The sequence below is a fragment of the Triticum urartu genome, chromosome 1, assembly GCF_003073215.2.
Source record: "Triticum urartu cultivar G1812 chromosome 1, Tu2.1, whole genome shotgun sequence".
Taxonomy (NCBI): domain Eukaryota; kingdom Viridiplantae; phylum Streptophyta; class Magnoliopsida; order Poales; family Poaceae; genus Triticum; species Triticum urartu.
The window spans coordinates 322763409-322779786 of NC_053022.1; positions in this window are offsets into that span (position 1 = coordinate 322763409).

Below are 16378 nucleotides of genomic sequence, written 5' to 3' on the forward strand. Positions count from 1 at the left end.
GGTGACGATGCGTGTGGGAAATGGTTCCAAAGTCGATGTGATCGCGGTCGGCACGCTACCTCTACATCTACCTTCGGGATTAGTATTAGACCTAAATAATTGTTATTTGGTGCCAGCGTTGAGCATGAACATTATATCTGGATCTTGTTTAATGCGAGATGGTTATTCATTTTAATCAGAGAATAATGGTTGTTCTATTTATATGAGTAATATCTTTTATGGTCATGCACCCTTGAAGAGTGGTCTATTCTTATTGAATCTCAATAGTAGTGATACACATATTCATAATGTTGAAGCCAAAAGATGCAGAGTTGATAATGATGGTGCAACTTATTTGTGGCACTGCCGTTTAGGTCATATCGGTGTAAAGCACATGAAGAAACTCCATACTGATGGACTTTTGGAACCACTTGATTATGAATCACTTGGTACTTGCGAACCGTGCCTCATGGGCAAGATGACTAAAACACCGTTCTCCGGTACTATGGAGAGAGCAACAGATTTGTTGGAAATCATACATACAGATGTATGTGGTCCGATGAATATTGAGGCTCGTGGCGGATATCGTTATTTTCTGACCTTCACAGATGACTTAAGCAGATATGGGTATATCTACTTAATGAAACATAAGTCTGAAACATTTGAAAAGTTCAAAGAATTTCAGAGTGAAGTTGAAAATCATCTTAACAAGAAAATAAAGTTTCTACGATCTGATCGTGGAGGAGAATATTTGAGTTACGAGTTTGGTGTACATTTGAAGCAATGCGGAATAGTTTCGCAACTCACGCCACCTGGAACACCACAGCGTAATGGTGTGTCCGAACGTCATAATCGTACTTTACTAGATATGGTGCGATCTATGATGTCTCTTACTGATTTACCGCTATCGTTTTGGGGTTATGCTTTAGAGACGGCCGCATTCACGTTGAATAGGGCACCATCGAAATCCGTTGAGACGACACCTTATGAACTATGGTTTGGCAAGAAACCAAAGTTGTCGTTTCTGAAAGTTTGGGGCTGCGATGCTTATGTGAAAAAGCTTCAACTTGATAAGCTCGAACCCAAATCGGAGAAATGTATCTTCATAGGATATCCAAAGGAAACTATTGGATACACCTTCTATCACAGATCCGAAGGCAAGACTTTTGTTGCTAAATTCGGAAACTTTCTGGAGAAGGAGTTTCTCTCGAAAGATGTGAGTGGGAGGAAAGTAGAACTTGATGAGGTAACTGTACCTGCTCCCTTATTGGAAAGTAGTACATCACAGAAAACTGTTTCTGTGACACCTACACCAATTAGTGAGGAAGCTAATGATAATGATCATGAAACTTCAGGACAAGATACTACTGAACCTCGTAGATCAACCAGAGTGAGAACTGCGTCAGAGTGGTACGGTAATCCTGCTCTGGAAATCATGCTGCTAGATCATGATGAACCTACGAACTATGAAGAAGCGATGGTGAGCCCAGATTCCGCAAAATGGCTTGAAGCCATGAAATCTGAGATGGAATCCATGTATGAGAACAAAGTATGGACTTTGGTTGACTTGCCCGAGGATCGGCAAGCAATTGAGAATAAATGGATCTTCAAGAAGAAGACTGACGCTGACGGTAATATTACTGTCTACAAAGCTCGACTTGTCGCAAAAGGTTTTCGACAAGTTCAAGGGGTTGACTACGATGAAACCTTCTCACCCGTAGCAATGCTTAAGTCTGTCCGAATCATGTTAGCAATTGCCGCATTTTATGATTATGAAATTTGGCAGATGGATGTCAAAACTGCATTCCTGGATGGATTTCTGGAAGAAGAGTTGTATATGATGCAACCGGAAGGTTTTGTCAATCCAAAGGGAGCTAACAAAGTGTGCAAGCTCCAGCGATCCATTTATGGACTGGTGCAAGCCTCTCGGAGTTGGAATAAACGCTTTGATAGTGTGATCAAAGCATTTGGTTTTATACAGACTTTCGGAGAAGCCTGTATTTACAAGAAAGTGAGTGGGAGCTCTGTAGCATTTCTGATATTATATGTGGATGACATATTACTGATTGGAAATGATATAGAATTTCTGGATAGCATAAAGGGATACTTGAATAAGAGTTTTTCAATGAAAGACCTCGGTGAAGCTGCTTACATATTAGGCATAAAGATCTATAGAGATAGATCAAGACGCTTAATTGGACTTTCACAAAGCACATACCTTGACAAGATTTTGAAGAAGTTCAAAATGGATCAAGCAAAGAAAGGATTCTTGCCTGTGTTACAAGGTGTGAAGTTGAGTCAGACTCAATGCCCGACCACTGCAGAAGATAGAGAGAAAATGAAAGATGTTCCCTATGCTTCAGCCATAGGCTCTATCATGTATGCAATGTTGTGTACCAGACCTGATGTGTGCCTTGCTATAAGTTTAGCAGGGAGGTACCAAAGTAATCCAGGAGTGGATCACTGCACAGCGGTCAAGAACATCCTGAAGTACCTGAAAAGGACTAAGGATATGTTTCTCGTATATGGAGGTGACAAAGAGCTCATTGTAAACGGTTACGTTGATGCAAGCTTTGACACTGATCCGGACGATTCTAAATCGCAAACCGGATACGTGTTTACATTAAACGGTGGAGCTGACAGTTGGTGCAGTTCTAAACAAAGCGTCTTGGCGGGATCTACATGTGAAGCGGAGTACATAGCTGCTTCGGAAGCAGCAAACGAAGGAGTCTGGATGAAGGAGTTCATATCCGATCTAGGTGTCATACCTAGTGCATCGGGTCCAATGAAAATCTTTTGTGACAATACTGGTGCAATTGCCTTGGCAAAGGAATCCAGATTTCACAAAAGAACCAAGCACATCAAGAGACGCTTCAATTCCATCCGGGATCTAGTCCAGGTGGGAGACATAGAGATTTGCAAGATACATACGGATCTGAATGTAGCAGACCCGTTGACTAAGCCTCTTCCACGAGCAAAACATGATCAGCACCAAGGCTCCAGCTCCATGGGTGCTAGAATCATTACTGTGTAATCTAGATTATTGACTCTAGTGCAAGTGGGAGACTGAAGGAAATATGCCCTAGAGGCAATAATAAACTTATTATTTATTTCCTTATATCATGATAAAAGTTTATTATTCATGCTAGAATTGTATTAACCGGAAACATAATACATGTGTGAATACATAGACAAACAGAGTGTCACTAGTATGCCTCTACTTGACTAGCTCGTTAATCAAAGATGGTTATGTTTCCTGACCAGGGACAAAGAGTTGTTATTTGATTAACGGGATCACATCATTAGTCGAATGATCTGATTGACATGACCCATTCCATTAGCTTAGCACCCGATCGTTTAGTATGTTGCTATTGCTTTCTTCATGACTTATACATGTTCCTATGACTATGAGATTATGTAACTCCCGTGTGCCGGAGGAACACTTTGTGTGCTACCAAACGTCACAACGTAACTGGGTGATTATAAAGGTGCTCTACAGGTGTCTCCAAAGGTACATGTTGGGTTGACGTATTTCGAGATTAGGATTTGTCACTCCGATCGTCGGAGAGGTATCTCTGGGCCCTCTCGGTAATGCCCATCACTTAAGCCTTGCAAGCATTGCAACTAATGAGTTAGTTGTGGGATGATGTATTACGGAACGAGTAAAGAGACTTGCCGGTAACGAGATTGAACTAGGTATTGGATACCGACAATCGAATCTCGGGCAAGTAACATACCGATGACAAAGGGAACAACGTATGTTGTTATGCGGTCTGACCGATAAAGATCTTCGTAGAATATGTAGGAGCCAATATGGGCATCCAGGTCCCGCTATTGGTTATTGACCGGAGACATGTCTCGGTCATGTCTACATTGTTCTCGGACCCGTAGGGTCCGCACGCTTAAGGTTTCGATGACAGTTATATTATGAGTTTATACGTTTTGATGTACCGAAGGTTGTTCGGAGTCCCGGATGTGATCACGGACATGACGAGGAGTCTCGAAATGGTCGAGACATAAAGATTGATATATTGGAAGCCTATGTTTGGATATCAGAAGTGTTCCGGGTGAAATCGGGATTTTACCGGAGTACCGGGAGGTTACCGGAACCCCCCGGGAGCTATATGGGCCTTAGTGGAAAAGAGAAGAGGCAGCCGAAGAGGCAGCCTGAGATGGGCCGCGCGCCCCTCCCCTCCCTTGGTCCGAATAGGACAAGGAGAGGGGGCCGGCCCCCCTTTCTCTTTTCCCCCCTCCGCGAATCCTATTCCAACTAGGATTGGGGGGGGGGGGAATCCTACTCCCGGAGGGAGTAGGACTCCTCCTGGCGCGCCACCTCTAGGCCGGCCGCACCCCCCCCCTTGAGCCTTTATATACTGAGGCAGGGGAACCCCAGAGACACACAAGTTGATCCACGTGATCATAATCTTAGCCGTGTGCGGCGCCCCCTGCCACCATAGTCCTCGATAATATTGTAGCGGTGCTTAGGCGAAGCCCTGTGACAGTAGTACATCAAGATCGTCACCACGCCATCGTGCTGACGGAACTCTTCCCCGACACTTTGCTGGATTGGAGTCCGGGGATCGTCATCGAGCTGAACGTGTGCTAAAACTCGGAGGTGCCGTAGTTTCGGTGCTTGATCGGTCGGGCTATGGAGACGTACGACTACATCAACCAAACGCTTCTGTTGTCGATCTACAAGGGTACGTAGATCACACTCTCCCCTCTCGTTGCTATGCATCACCATGATATTGCATGTGCGTAGGAATTTTTTTGAAATTACTATGTTCCCCAACAGTATGGCCGAAGTTGAGCAATGTTCCACGGCCGGCGGGTCTCCTTTTCCGACTTACGTGAGTCTTTGTGCTCTCGAACGTCAATGAGGTAATATGACCCGTTGTTTAAGTTCTTGCTGACCACAAAGGGTCCTTCCCAAGGTGGGGATAACTTGTGTGCATCTGACAGATCCTGGATGAGCCGGAGCACCAGGTCACCTTCTTGAAAAGTCCTGGACTTAACCCGGCGGCTGTGATAACGGCGCAGGTCCTGTTGATAAATTGCTGATCGAGCCGCTGCTAAGTCTCTTTCTTCATCTAATAAGTCAAGTGCATCCTATCTGGCTTGTTCATTATTAGCTTCAACATAAGCCATCACACGGGGCAAGTCATGACGGATGTCACTAGGCAACACTGCTTCTGCTCCATACACCATGAAGAAAGGTGTGTAACCTGTAGACCTTTTAGGTGTGGTGTTGATACTCCATAGCACCGAGGGTAATTCCTCTACCCAACAACCCGGCGTTCGCTGCAAGGGAACCATAAGCCGGGGTTTGAGACCTTTTAAGATTTCCTGATTTGCTCTCTCAGCTTGACCATTAGATTGAGGATGAGCTACAGAAGAAACATCAAGCCAAATATGCTCTCGTTGACAAAACTCCTCCATAGCCCCTTGGGATAGATTAGTGCCATTGTCAGTGATAGTGCTATGTGGAAAACCAAAACGAAAGATCACCTTTTTCATGAACTGAACTGTCGTGGCCGCATCACACTTACTCACCAGCTCTGCCTCAACCCACTTTGTGAATTTATCAACTGCCACTAAAAGATGTGTGTTTTTATCCTTAGACCTTTTGAAAGGTCCAACCATGTCGAGCCCCCAGACCGCAAACGGCCAAGTGATTGGAATCATCCGTAGCTCTTGAGCCGGCACATGTGCTCGTCGTGCGAATTTCTGACATCCATCACATCTACTGACCAGATCCTCTGCATCAGCGTGAGCCGTCAACCAGTAAAAACCGTGACGAAAAGCCTTGGCCACCAGAGATTTTGACCCGGCATGATGACCACAATCGCATTCATGGATCTCACGAAGTATTTCTTGGCCTTCTACAGGGGAAACGCACCGCTGAAACTCTCCAGAAACGCTGCGATGGTATAGTTCTCCATCAGAAATCATCATTGACTTAGACCACCGGGTTATCTGTCGAGCCAGGATCTCATCCGTTGGCAACTCTCCCCAGGTCATGTAAGCCAAGAATGGCACTGTCCAATCTGGGATGACATGAAGAGCTGCCACCAACTGTGCCTCTGGGTCAGGAACGGCTAGATCTTCTTCTGTGGGTAACTTAACAGAAGGGTTATGCAAAACATCCAAAAAGGTGTTAGGTGGCACCGGCTTATGCTGAGATCCCAACCGGCTTAGAGCATTAGCCTCTTCGTTCTTCCTACGGTCAATGTGTTCCACCTGATATCCTTTAAAATGTCCTGCAACAGCATCAACTTCACGGCGATAAGCCTCCATGAGAGGGTCTTTGGAATCCCACTTGCCTGATACTTGTTGAGCCACTAAATCTGAGTCGCCAAGACACCGGACCCGGCTCAGGCTCATCTCTTTGGCCACTCGAAGACCATGGAGCAAAGCTTCATATTCCCCTGCGTTGTTAGTGCAAGGAAACATCAGCCGCAACACATAACAAAATTTGTCACCTCGAGGGGAGGTTAAAACAACTCCAGCCCCTGAGCCTTCCAACTGTTTGGACCCATCAAAATGAATAGTCCAATATGTGTTGTCTGGTTTCTCCTCCGGCATTTGCATCTCTGTCTAGTCATTAATAAAGTCAACCAGCGCCTGAGATTTGATCGCAGGACGTGGCACATACTTCAACCCATGAGATCCAAGTTCAATGCTCACTTGGCAACTCGTTGAAAGTGCGTTATATCGACTAGAGGGGGGTGAATAGGCGATTTTTATGAAAGTCTTCAAAACATGAAAGTTTCGAAGACAAACGATAGAAATAAACCTATTACCATGCAGCGGAAGGTAGACTACACTAGGCAAACCATAGTCAAGTATTCAATGAAGTGAAAGCACAATGACTAATAGCAGCTAGGCAGTAAGGATTAGGTAGGAAGATATTGTGAAGCCAATCAGAACAGGTAGTCACTCAGTGAAGACAAAAGATAATGCAATCATACAATGACTTCACAAGGACCAACAGTAAGTAAAGGGAAGGGAAGGATGAAACCAGTGACTCGTTGAAGACAATGATTTGGTAGACCAGTTCCAACTGCTGTGACAGTTGTACGTCCGGTTAAGGCGGCTAGGTATTTAAACCCGAGGACACACAGTCCCGGACACCCAGTCCTGAACACGCAGCTCAGGACACCCAGTCCTCACTGTATTCCCCTTGAGCTAAGGTCACACAGACCTCGCCCAATCACTCTGGTAAGTCTTCAAGGTAGACTTCCAAACCTTCACAGACTTCGTTCATCGGCGATCCATAATGACTCTTGGATGCTCAGAACGCGACGCCTAACCGGCTGGAGGATTCACAGTCCTCAAGTGTAATAAGTCTTCAGATCACACAGACGGGAAGACTTAAGTGATGCCTAACACTCTTTGGCTCTGGGTGGTTAGGGCTTTATCCTCGCAAGGAATTCTCTCTCAAAGGCTTCGAGGTGGGTTGCTCTCAAACGACAAAAGCTGTACTTTAACTCTGAGCAGCCAACCGTTTATGGTTGTAGGGGGTGGGCTATTTATAGCCACTGGGCAACCCGACCTGATTTGTCCGAAATGACCCTGGGTCACTAAGGAACTGACACGTGTTCCAACGGTCAGATTTCAAACACACACGGCAACTTTACTTGGGCTACAAGCAAAGTTGACTTGTCCAACTCTGGACAAGATTCGCTCTCATAGTCTTCACTCGAAGACATAGGATTTTGGTTAAGCATCACTTCAGTCATTCTGACTGGTTCTCTTGGACCCCACTTAACAGTACGGTGGTTCCTATGACTCAACAAAGAAGAAAAAGAACTACGAAAGATCTAAGTCTTCGCGCTCCATAGTCTTCATGCGATGTCTTCTCTTGTCATAGTCTTCAATGTGAATGTCTTCACATACCACCTTTGACTTCAATGTCTTCATACATTTTTAGGGGTCATCTCTAGTAGAAAAACTGAATCAATGAGGGACTTCTACCTGTGTTATCCTGCAATTCTCACAAACACATTAGTCCCTCAACTAGGTTTGTCGGCAATACTCCAAAACTAACTAGGGGTGGCACTAGATGCACTTACAATCTCCCCCTTTTTGGTGATTGATGACAAACTAGTTGAAGTTTTCAACGGGGAATATAATATGTGAAATTGTAAAGGATAAGGAATTGTCTTCATAAGTTGCAAGGGCTCCCCCTGAAGATGTGCATATAAGTAATTTGCTTTTGGAATGCAAATGCACATGGCAGGTTGTACTTGTGGAGATCCTCTTCAACTTATGATGACAATTCATCATGCATGAAAAGTATGTGAAGATAATGACATGCATAATGAAAAATGGACGTCTGCAAAATGATCTAAGTGCGGAATTTATCGTCGCACATGTGGAATTTATCCTCGCATCACAGAATAGCAAATAAGTAGCAGACGACCATCAAGTTTAAGTGTTACAACTCAAAGGACCAAAAGTATCAAAACGAGAGTTGTAAACACTAGGCAAAACATAAAGTAACCGCCCATATGGACCCGCTTGAAGACTATCAAACTCATATGCTTCTCCCTCTTTTATCAGTAAGGACCAAAAAGGTTTGAAGACATAGAGCATCTACTCGTTCCCATGAGGAGTAGGTGAAGCAGCAAGGTCGTCGGTGTTGTTTGGCGGTGTAGACGAACTCGGGGCAGTGTTGATGCGTGCAGAAGTAGGGAGCGGTGAAGTGGCATCGTCTTCGTCCTCGATCACTCTGGCATTCACAGTTGCCGCGGAGGAAGAGAACTCAGAATCTTCAAGAGACGGAGTTCGTCGCAGCACAGTCCTTCTTGGAGGTGTGGAGTCAAACCTGAAATGTTCAGAGAAGCCATCCTCTTGAGGATCATCTTCAGAACACATAAGCGTCAGCCCTTTCCATGTACGCCGACAGGTTTCATGGGCAACAAAGGCATTCTTGGTGGCAAGATTGCGAATGCGGTTGACATCCACCAAGAGGCTTTGCATTTGGCGCTTCAGCCAGTCATGATGCCTATCCTGTTTCTGATGAAGGGCAACCAGAAGCTCTCGGTCATTGAGAACACGAGATCGCTTCTTGGCCGTTGGGCAATAGTGCTTTCAGTGGCTTTAGTGAGGGCACGATGAGGTGCACGTGTAGTACCAGCCAGAGGATAAATAAGACTATACTACATGCATATTTGGCTGGTGTAAAGCTCTATGGTTACAGTTTTGCGTAAAGCCAATTTTTCCCTACTGCAAAGGAATAAATTTTATTTAACTATCAAGGTGGTTGTTAAACATTGAGAATGGTTGACAGCATTCTCAATCCCAATTAAGAAACATCAATAAACCCAACAATATTAATTTAAAGTAACATGATGAGATTCACATGATAATCCAAGTACTAGATACTCAAGATGTCCATAACCGGGGACACGGCTAACCATGATTAGTTTATACACTCTGCAGAGGTTTTTCCCCACAAGACTCGATCTCCTCCGTTGGGATTCTAGCACTACATGGTGTTTGAGAAACGGATGACCGGGACATAGTCTTTCAGAAGCGCTGGCACCTTACGATCGGGTAGACCATTACACCTACTTTCCCCTACATCTGCTAGTCTACCACTGTAAGAGTTCGCACGACTTACTCAACTATGCTAGAGCCCATAGTAGCTTGTGGCTGCACATGGAAGTTTCTAGCATGGATAATCTCATGATCCCTTTGAGCCTGGTTGGCGGTCCAAAAGAAAAACAAGCAATCACTGGAATACCCAGGTGCCTCAATCCACCCAGATGTGTATTTAAGTTGCCACCTTAGATAAACCATTAATTAAACAAACTCACATTTGTCATGGATTTCACTCACCCAATCCACATCTACTAGCATAGCATGGCATAATAAGCGAACATAGAAGTAACTCCCAAAGGTTTGATAGATAACAAGTGGTAGGTACTACCTCAAATACTTCCCAAACCCACAATTTAATTAGATCCTAATCATGAAATGTGTGAGGGTTGATCTAATGCAATAAAAACTGGGTAGTAGGAGGTATGATCAAAGTGTTACTTGCCTTGTTGATGATCCACAAAACCTAGCGATTTGAAGTAGCAAGCGGCGCACTCTGGGTACTCTATCGCAAACAAACAAGCATACAATAAGTACTCAACTAATGCACATGTAAAACTCAAATAAGAGATCTAACCAGAAAGTTCAACTTAAGAACTCCGGTTGGCAAAAAGAACCAAATCGAACGAAGCAACGAAAGACAAACGGCAAAAGAAACAGGCTTCGTTTACTATTCTGGATCTAGGGCAATTTTTACAGAGGCAAAAACTTGTTTGAGTTGGTTAAACGGAAAGAAGGTTTCGAGACGAAACTCCAGGCGCTTGAATCGCCTGATTCCAATAAACGAGCGACAAATTATACTAGAATGAAAATCGGATCAGAAATCGCGATCAGAAAAATTGCGGATTTAATCCGAGAAAAAGAAAAACGACGAACAGATTAATGAACGAACGTTCGTTATTTGGATCTAAATGATGAACGCGTTCGTTAAAACGAACGAACAAGCGAACACTCGCTAATTGACTAAACAAAAAAACTGATCTATCTAAAAAAATTGAATCTAAAAAAATCGAAAAAAACCGGTGAAAACCTAACGGTTTTCTAAAAAAACTGGCGGGCGGCTCGACCTCGTCGGCGGCGAACTCCGGCGGCGGCGGCTCCTGGCGCTAGGGTTTCGGGCGGGGTGCGGTGGTGGGCTGGGGGCGGCCCGGGGCGGCGGTACTTAAAGGCCTCGGCCAGGCGGAGTCCTGGCCGGTTACGGCCCGAAGTCGGTTCGGCGTTTTTTTACGCTCAGAAAAAAAACAAAAGGAATACTAAACGGACTCCAAAAATCTCAAAATAAATTTCCTCGGCTTCTAAAATCAAGCCGCATAGGATGAACATTTATTTGAGGCCTAAATGCAATTTTGAAAAACGCGAATTTTTCCTAAATTCAAATAAAATAGCAAATAAAACCAAAATAAAATCTTATTTGATTTTTTTATTAAATCCTCAATATTTCTTTATTTTGGGAAAGTCATTTTATTCCCTCTCTCATATTTTTGTAATAGAAATAATTGAAGATAAAATAAATAAAATCAAATGATCCTATTTCCAAAATTTGAGAAAACTCAAATATGAAAATAACGAAATCCCCAACTCTCTCCGAGGGTCCTTGAGTTGCGTAGAATTTCTAGGATCAACCAAAATGCAAATAAAATATGATATGAAATGATGATCTATTTGTATAACATTCCAAATTGAAAATTTGGGATGTTACAACCTGTCAGTTCGCATAGGCAAAAGGTCAGATAAACACAAATTTACGCAGGCGCGACAAGGCTCCAACCCGTGCGCGGGAATCACCTAGTTGTGTATGTGTCTGTCATAGCCTAATGTGTGCGCATGCACGTGTTGGTTGAGCACTTGAGCATGAGATGTGTGTTGGTCGTGTGGTGTACTGGCGTGTGCATGCATGCGTGCGTGCGTGCGTGCGTGTGAGTGTTGCGTGCGTGCGTGGCTGCGTGTGTACGTGTGAGTGTTGCGTGCGTGCGTGGGTGCATGTGTTGCGTGGATGCAGTTCGTGTGCATGCATGCGTGTGTGTATAATCACCACACCATCTCTTGTGTGTTAAAACAGACGGCTCAGCATACCAATACAAGGCCACCTTGTCCGCTGTGCCCGCGGTCATGACTTCGAACCACCGTCCAAATATTTTTTTGTCGTTTGTTTTCATTCTTACTAGCAAGATGCCCGTGCGTTGCACGTAACATCAAGATGCATTTGTATGACTTGTTTATCTTGTAAAAGAAAAGGATGAACGAAGGAAGGCCTTATTTGCAAATGTGGAGAGGCCTGTGGGTACCTTTTTGCAAAATTGTCATAGTTTCTTTCCTATCCGTCAGATATAAATCGGATAGCCTATATTGCAGGATGGCAGGCACACCATCATCACCAACTCTATTTTTATAAGAGTGTATTTTATGTATTTTATAAGAGTGTAGATGTAGAGTAGATACAAGTCGACATGTGGGCATGATGGTAGTGAGATAATGTGATGCAACACTAGAGGTGCCACGTGGAGCGTTTAACTGGTCAACTAGTCATGTCATGAGCAAATACAGAGTTGTACGGTGAGCCCGAGACTGTATAATAACCACTAAACGTAAATGATGACTGTAATGAGTGGATTCTGAAGTCCAATGTACGTATCGTGCTTTCGCTTCAAATACAATGATCGTCATTGCATATATCGCGAGAGAAAGATTAAACATGCGTGAATTTTCTGGGGGCTTACTTTTAGAGGACCTGGAGATAGTTTTGTGTGCATACGTGAAAGGAGCGTACGGGGGGGGGGGTATGCGATGGAGAGAGAGATGCTCTTCGTTTCTCTTTATTATGACTAACTTTGTATATAGTATAAAAATATACAAATTCATAGTGCGGAATAAATATCATTGTGGACACCATGCAATGCAAATTAGCGTTCGTACTCCTCCATATAACTTTGTAATGTTGTATATATGTAGAAACTCTAAAATATTTTTTGGCCACACTTTATTCAAAAGGAATGTTGTATGCGAAATAAACGTGAAGAGAGGGCTTTTTAGATCAATGGGGTACGTGATGTAACATGTGTGAATGTGTAGTTGATGCATTTGGCGGGGCCTAGAGAGGTATGTGTGTGTATTACGTATTCGAGAGAGGCATGGATAGAGGGGGCCGACAGGGGGGGCGTGGGAGAGATGGCACGAGAAATGAGAGTGGTCTAGAGAGAGAGAGACGAATATGATGTCACGACAAGAGATTCCACTCCCTTGAGTGTGTATATGCAAGGGGGAGGGAACAGAGGCACCAGGAGAAATTTTCTCTGTGTGTGGTGTTTGTGTTGGTATGTGTGGGTGTGAGAAGATAATGATACGTGGGGGCAGAGGGTGTGTCACCGCGTGAGGTCCGGTGGGTTGAGGTGAGGCCCTTCATTCAGTTCCGTCCTGCGCCACATTGGTCGGCCCGTGACGCATTTAGGAAGACCCATGGATGACTAGTCGTACAAGACAAAGATAGCAGAATTGTGAAGGACTCTGTGTCCACTGACAAAGCCGACTAGGATTTGTAACCCTAGGTTCTCGGACTAAGGTAACCCCTTTATCTCTGATATTAGTATTCATCCAACCTAACTTTAAGGGGCATCCTACAGAATGCTCTGCTAGAATCATACTCGTCGATTAGGAAGAGAGGTGTGCGACAATGCGTGAGAGACAGGCGTAAAGATAATGTGCGTACATGAGACACGTAGGCAGGTCCATGTATATAGAAAGGGTCAATGAGGATTGTGCGTGTGTATGTTTGCGAGAGGAAGAGTGCTTGTGATAAAGGTTAGTGGAAACAGTTGTAAATGGTTACGAGTGGGAGGGAGGGTTATATCTAGAGCATGTGTGCGAGAAAGACACCTCGGGAGAGAGTGTGTGAGCATGTGTGAGAGACCACCGATGAAGAGTGAAACTACACGTAAAAGACTGCTCTACACATTGATTAAATATATAAATTGTATCCGAATATTAGGATGGGATCATGATATTTGCAATTCACGTAAGGAACGGTCATTGATCCATCAAACATCTAGATTCTATCGAATTTGAGCATGTCTATGTTATTATTTGACACAATTGATCCACATAGTTAGTATTTTGAACTCTAGACAATGCATCGCTTTAGCAATCGAATATAAACGTGAGTATAGTTCATGTTGTGTGTGTAAAGCACATTATACATACGAAAGTTACACAATGGACATTATAAATAGCTACCTATGAACTAGCATACATTTGAATTCAACCTAAGGTGGTTTAAAAAAATCGAATTCAACATGAAGTCCATTCAATTATTTGAATTTGATATCATGGCATTTGTAAACCATACCTAAATTATGGGGGCACCAATCTTTGCTTTGATTTTGTACATAATAGCATATGTAGTCGTGTACAAAATAGATTCAAATTTAGCTCCTCCATTCCAAAATAATCATAGTTCTGGGATTTTCAAGTGTCAAAATTTCAAAAAGAAGTGGATAATTTAATGAGGTTTTCAAACATACAAGGTCAAATATAACGTTGTCTATTTAGGTCAATCCTAATAGTTCAAGAGTACTCTAAACGTGAATGCTTGTGTTTCAAAATTTCGAACGAAGCGCCAAAAGAGCCTCTACTCGCCCGAAACCGCGTGAGACCAATGTTTGGTAGTACAAGGAAATTACTTTTTTAATAACTCCGACCCGTGAAACCTACCGGCCCGATGTCCAAAGGTCTAAACCGGGGTAGGTTTGTAGCTTCATCTAGATGCCACGCAACCGCATCCGAAAAACATTCATACACAATGGCCGCCTAAGCACACATGCGCGTGGCCGAAATCACTCCCGCCCACTATTTGGGACACCTGGGATTACCATCCTACCCCCGACCCGCAGTAGGTCCAAAATTTAAGAGGGGGGCAAAGTTTGTACTTTCCCCAAATTTCAAACAAGCGGGTCCCAACTACTGTTCAAAAAAGCCAAAAACAAGCGCGTCCCAGACTGAAACATGGTTCCCCCCACCCGTCCAATTCCCCATTCGTACTCCATGGGCGCCAAAACTCCCTCTCCACCAGCCGCGAAACCCCGGCGTGCTCCGTCCGCCACCCCATTCCACCCATCAACCGCCGCCCTCCTCCATCACGCCGGAGCCGATACCCCGACATCGTCATACACCGCAACCTCAACCGCAACGCCCTCCACGGCTAGTAGTTGAAGCCGAGGCCGAGCCGTCCGTACCTGAGCCAGTTCAACCACGCTGTCCTGCGCCTCACCCCTGCCGCTCCAACTTTGCCACCCTCCACCGCACCAGAGCTGTTCCTGCTACGCCGTCCTTCACTGCCTTGGATCTGCGTCCCCTCCGCCGACATACGGCCATGGCAACACAGTCAACAATTTGGCCATGGGTTCGTCCAAGCCTGCACCCTCCAGAACATTGGTTTCCCCGGTAAAAAGAAGAAGATCGGCGTGACATGTGGAGGTGACCACACCGGCAACCGAAAAAGGTACTCCTCTTCCCTTATTCGTGCAAATCTTACGTCTCTGCTTGCACGATATTCATCCCACAGAAGACACTAGTTGACCGCTTCTTCGTGATACTAGATGTTCCTAGTAACTCGCGATGCACAAGGTTTCTCCTCATATACTATTTCACCTTAGCTAGAGGTCCGTCGCCCCCCTGAATTTCAATTTCTGGCCAGTTGATTCCCAATTAATGGAAGCATTCCCCGGCGTAACAGGTGCTAGTACGCCTATTACGCTGGGGAAGCAGCGCCTTGGTGTTTATCTTAGGGGCATGTGCGGCCTGGAGCTACTGGCGCCGGATCTGGAGGTCGGCCAGGATTAAAGGGATGGCCTAGGGGCGCTGCCAAGCACGGCAGTGGTGTGAGGTCGATGGGAGGGCGGGGCGGCGGAGGCAGGGGTCTGGGCCGATGGTCGCTGGCGGTTCGAGAAAGATCGTCAACAGTGACTGGTGGGAGGTAGACGAAGGCCATCTGCTCGTTCCTTATAGATTGGACGGTTCATTAAAAAAATCGACTGACCTATTTATTTTCAGTCGACTGTTATCTTAGATATGACCACATGTGGTGGTGTGCTGGAGGAGTACCTGCATTTCCTATGCTCATATATTACAAAATCATACGGAGTAGAATCTAATTTTGTTTGCCATGCAATGTTGTAGAGCTATCATATGTCTCCTGTCATTTATTTTTCAGCCACTTGCTATCTGCTACTTTTACAGTGCACTAGTTCTGCACACACTTCACCCTTACTCTCACTATTGTGTTTTTATGCAAGGGTATTTCAGACTCTGCTGCCATGAGAGAAGCCAAAAAGAAAAGAGAGAAGTCGCTCCAGCTTCCTATGCGGGTAGGCAAGACACGTTACAGTGCTATAAAGGGTGCAGTGTCAGCAGATGGAGACGGTAAACGTAGCTCTGGAGTTGATGACCTCGCTTGCAATGAACCACCATCCCAGGTGCTTGCTTTAACTTCGCGGTGTCATATGTGGTTGCATGTTCCATATGGTGTCTAGCTTGTATTCGAAAGGCCGAAGTCGGTAAGATAAGGAAAGATATTTTTTTACATGAACCACCATCCCGTGAGCACCAGAAGACAAATAGCTAGTCAGGGCACTGGCCGAGCCAGTGACAAGCCCAACAAAGATAGGCATCACCTGGAAGCCAACTAAAAAGATGCGATGGTGGCGAAGCAGCCCGCCTCCCACCAGGCTCTCAGGTCCTAGATTATCATGCACACAACTCCAGCCGAATGTCTAGCTTGTATTGCTTCCAATTGAGGAGCAAC